Raw genomic sequence first — 5,801 nt, forward strand, 5'->3', positions numbered from 1 at the left:
AAAGCCCCAATCAATCCACTATCCATCGAACAGCAGCTCTCTCTGTCACAAGTGTTGTTTTTATAACGAAGAGTAGAATAAACGTTAAATTAGAATTTTTACGTATGATTTCTATTTCTATTTCGGTGCATGCGCTCGTCGGGATGCGATTCTAAGAAAACATCTTATAAAGAAGTTTACGGTAAAAGGCCTGTTATTACACCTTAAGTCTGCAGTATAAGACCACTGGATACCAGAAAGAAATCCCCGGTGTAAAATAAGAATTCACTGAATGAACAGCTTAACATTTATATAGCATAGAATAGAATAGAGACTTTATGCCAAAGGCCAAGCGCTGGAACATATGAGGTCATTCAGCGCTGAAGGAAAATGAACGATAAGAGGGTTTGAAAGGTGTAACAGGAGGAAAACCTCGCAGAAAGAGAATATGAACGGAGGTAGTAGAGTAAAACATATAAATCCGTTAGAGCTATGTAGTTACCCTGGACTTGAATGTTCAGGATTATTGTTAACATCGGCGCCCGCACATAGGGGCAAGAGGGAACGCTGTTGCCCCCCCCCCCCCCCACCCCCCCCCCCCCCCCCTGAAATCCTGGAAAAAATTTATATATATATATATATATATATATATATATATATATATATATATATAATAAAATATATATAATATAGATATATTACATTTATTACATTTAACTACATCACTTTGTATCCTTTCATTTTTTACAATATATTCTTTCAGTTTAATTAAATTAAAGTTATCATTATGTATTGTATAATATTTGTATACAGTATATAACTGCGTTGTTCTTTCCAGAAATATTTGAATTCAGCTGAACAGTATATGGAAATATTGAAAAAACGTCAATCTAGCATTGTATTCCATCCTTATCGCATCTTGCTTCACTTAAATTATTGGCATCGCATTTACACTGCATATTATATATATATATATATATATATATATATAATATATATATATATACATACATACATATATATATACACACACGTATATATATATATATAAATATATATATATATATATATATACATAGATAAAATTTGCCCCCTCTTGGAAAATATGCTACGGGTGCCCATGATTGTTATTGATACAATACTGTAGGTAGTATGAAATGTTTTTAAAAAGCAGCTTACTTCATAGATAATAAACAAATTGTGGCAACCTAATCTCTCAAGCACAGTCTCAGGCCATTCCTAAATTCTGAATACACTACAATGCCGAAATTCGCTTAAGCTAACGATCTCGTCTTTTGGATTCAGTCACAGTTTCCAACGTCTTCAAATGAATTCACGTCTTATTCCTTATAAGCTTCGTCTATTTTACTTGCAATTCTGTCATCTCTTGATGGGCAGCTCTAGGAGCTGAAGCCCGCGAGAGAATATGCGGGTTTAAATCAAAATTGTATGACGTTACATCCATACACGACGGCAGCATGTATTTCTGCAGTAAATGACAGATGGCTGCCTTTCGTAATTCACAGTAATCCTCAAAAATGCAAAGTATCCAGGGCACACTGTGCTTAGCTTTTAAGATTTCTTTTAACTTGATACCAACATCCAGAACATTGCCGGGATAACAATTCTATAGATTTGCAATAAAAACATTAAAGGACAACTTCAGTACCCAGCATGACACCGCGTCACCTCTGTGGAATTTCTATGCTGACTTTAGGCATGTACTATCACCTACTCAAAGGGCATTAGGAACCGAGAACAGCAGTAGAAACAGCTTTTGCATAGTAGCCAAAAATGACATTTCCCGATGATTATCTGAATCGCTTAGAAAACCGCCGTTTAATAGCAATTCGTTTTAGATATCTTGACAAAAGGACATTCCATTTTTATCAGTCGTTGATACTTCCTCTTAGTTTTAAAAGACAAATATGCGTTTTTCGTGTTTCATTTGCCAAAATAAACTATCCTGGATTCATAGACAATCGTTTATCCCCAGGTAAAAGAACTAAAAGTAAGAGAAGAACAATCTACCAGAGAAACAAGAAACAGAAAAACTTGGTGTCGTGACTGAAGTAGGTAAGTATATAAAAAAATGTAGACAATCCCACATTTGTAATTAGCATTTGTAAATGCAATGCAATAATCTGAAAGAAAGAAAGAAATATAGAATTTAGGACAAAGGCCAAGCACTGGAACTTATGATGTCATTCACCGCTGATAGGGACACATAAAGAAAGGTTTGAAAAGTGTAAGGGCTCTTATACACGATACGTGGGCAAGTATGGTTTTGGTGATCAGTGTCTAAGTATGGTATCGCAGCACGCAAATATTCAGCTCACTCGTAGTTGCACAGGAAGTATAGATGGTTCAGCGTTTTTGTCTCTACTCGAGCAGTTTCCGAGCATAGCTTCGGTACCATGCTTCGAAACCATACTTGGCCAAGTATCGTGTATAAGATCCGTAATAGGAAAACAGCCTCACAGTTGCACTGTGAAACGATTGTTACGAGTGGGGGTGGATAGCAAGATGGAAGATATATGAATGGAGGTACAGTAAAAGGAATGAAAGGGATTGCAGCTAGGAACCGAAGGGACCTTGCAAAGAACCTTAAGAAATACCTACAGTCCGCACGAGGTGCAATGAAGGCAATACTCCCTACGGAGGCAATAATTTGAAAGCAACAATCGCTTACTAGAAATGTGCATATTAGCAGGCAGCGTAGGAAAGTGGAGTCCCAATAAATAAAGGGAACGAAGAACACATCAAACCGGTTGATTGACCGGCAACCCCCCCCCCCCCCCCCCCCCCCCCAGGCTTTTTTTCATCCTCATGTAAAGTAAACGTACTCTAACCAGGAAGTGACTTTTGCTAGCATATACCTTGGGGTCATAAGACCAAACAATGTATATAAAACTTCAGGAAACAGCACTACGGTTTGATAGACTTAGCACCAGATATTCTTTAAGCCTTGTGCGTGACAGTGAGGTAGTCAGGTATGGTGGGTTTTAAATGTAATAAAGCGACCCGCACTGTACATCAAGTATCTTCCTAACGCAAATTTCCAATGATAAAAGATGCATGACTTACCACCTTGAAAGTCAATGGTAACTGAATGGATCTTTCGAAACGAGTTCAGGTCTCGCATGTAAAACAATACATCAGTTCAACCATTTCGTCAGTTCTAAACAAACACTTTAACTTTAGATCCGGGTATGAACATAATCACAATATTTCGTCCACCCATTTTCTGAACCCTATGACCCTACTTGAAGAACATACAATTATGTATTACTTCCTTGGGGAGTATCGTAAGAAGTGTGACAGCAATTTCTATTTTAGCTTTTATTTTTTGTAAGAACAAAACCGTTGCATTTTGTTGTCGAGCTGGCAACAAGTGTGTAAAAAACCCAGAACAGACTCCTGCCAACGTTCACACACACAGTTTTTTATTCTATTTTTTTCGTTCCTCCTTTGAACACCTGTACGAGGTGTGGCAATTTTTTTGTCCGAACCAGTTACATTTGTGTCCACGTATTATACACAATTAGTGAACAGATGCATTTAAAAATATTTGAATCCCTCTTTATATTACATGTACTATCACACAATTCAGTAGCTATCCGCCAACGTCAGCTCAAATATAATTATGTATACTGATCTGAGATTTATAAAAAAATGAGAAAAAATATAACACGAATATCCGCTTTCACAGTTGCATATATTCTCCCAATCACCCAGAACACGCACTTACTACTGTGCGTGGGTATGTGTATAATATACTATGTATGTATAAACCGAAGGGGAAAGCTCAGACGGGATGCATGTGGGCGTTTATTCAATGCAACGTTTCAGGGATCAGCCCCATTTTTAAGCTGAAAATTACAATAATGAAATAAAACTAAAATAATTACTCATATAAAAAACATACAGTTACAATACTGAAGGCAAATTAAAAGAACACCAACCAAACGCAAGTACCATTACCAGTAGAGGAAGGAAGACGAGTGACTAAAAAACAAAAACAAAACACGAAGGCATCTCTGTTGTCTACGCCAGGTACAGAGGGGTGGAGGCAGTTTGGTTGTTCAGTTTCGGAACAATCGTCTTTATAAAGAGCGATTCGAAGACCGCTAGCTGCTGCGGAGAAGACGCTTTTGAAAGGATCTTAAAGTTTTTATATTTAATATTGACTCTGCATTTCTCTGTGTGGTCACGGATGCTGGAAAATTCAGATGATAATTTGACTCCAGTACGGAAACTCACCCCCCTATGGCAATCTATTCGGACCTTAAGAAGTCTTCTAGAGGCTCCGATATATTTTCCTAGATCACATCTAGGACAAGTATATAAATAGACAATATTAGATGCTATAAGAGGGTTTAACTTGCCTATACATTTAAAAATTGATCCAATTGTCAATGGGTTTGTTGGGATCAGCTGACATTTTATGGCCGGACAGTAAGTTCTAATAATCTGTTGCATTTTGGCATAGAATTTCGAATTGATTAAAAATGGAACACTGGCATATAACGGCATCCTAGGTACAGTCTGAATAGCATTGCTAGGTAAAAGTTTCGTATTCATAAATTTGTGGAGGCATTTATAAAATAAACTACTGGGATAACAGTTATCAGTAAAATATTTCTTTAAAAAGGTGACCTCATTGTGGAATTCAGACCATCCAGAAGAAAAGGAAAAAGCCCTGTGGAAAAGAGCAAAAAGAGAGTTAATCTTAAAATTGAAATTACAGAAACTATAGAAATTTGTGCTCAAACCTGTGAACGTCTTCTTTCTGAAAATCGACGTGTAAAATCCTGAATTATTACGAGACACTTCTATATCCAAAAAAGCAAGTTTGTTATCTTTCTCGTAATCAATTGTGAATTTTATATTCGGGTGGGCCAGATTAGCATAGTGTAAAAATAAGTCGGCTCTATATTTAACTTTAAATAAGATAAAAGTGTCGTCGACATAACGAGAGTAAAATAACGGGTGATAAGCCAGAGGGCAGTTGTCCAGCAACCGCTCCTCTAACTCACACATAAAAATATTAGCCAGCACCGGGCCAAGGGGACTTCCCATTGCCATGCCGTCAGCCTGCACATAAGCTTTACCATTAAAAAAAAAGGCAGTGTCCTGCACCGCCAAGGTTAAAAGTTTCTTAAAATTGTCGTAATTAAAACCGTGAAATAGTGTGTCATTATCAGTAAAAATCTTATTTAAAATTATCTGTATAGTTTCTTCCACAGGAATATTTCACTCAAAAGGTAAGCTTCCATATTTTACTACATCGTACGTATGTACGTACAGTATTTCTTGCATACCATGTACAGTAATTCACTTTATTTACAGGTACTATGTAGTACATATTAGCAGTACGTATTAAGTTAGGTATTAAATGGTCCAAATTGTTGGAGTATTTCATTGTTTATAGGTCAATTTAGCTTTATTATGAAATTTACTGGGGTGTTTTTGGAGGGCTTGGAACGGATTAGCCATTTTACATGTAAAATGGAGTTCAAGATACGAAAAACTCATGATACTAAGGCCCCCTCAGAACGGATTAATTTCGTATCTTGAGGTACCACTGTATTAGAAACCTAAAATTTTACAATACACAAAAATGGCAAGGTACCATTAAAAATGGTACTTAAACTAACAATAAACTCCTAATACAGTGATTCTATCTGTTGAGTAATTTTTTCTTCTTTTAATCTTCAAAATGTGAAGTGTCATGAAACGTCGGCAAATAAATTTGTGAGAAAGGTCTGCTTCTCCCTTGTTCCTTGAGGATGTGTACGTTTTAGCCATAGTCTCTTCTG

Source organism: Macrobrachium nipponense, chromosome 11 (genome assembly GCF_015104395.2).
Source record: "Macrobrachium nipponense isolate FS-2020 chromosome 11, ASM1510439v2, whole genome shotgun sequence".
NCBI classification, from domain to species: Eukaryota; Metazoa; Arthropoda; class Malacostraca; order Decapoda; family Palaemonidae; genus Macrobrachium; species Macrobrachium nipponense.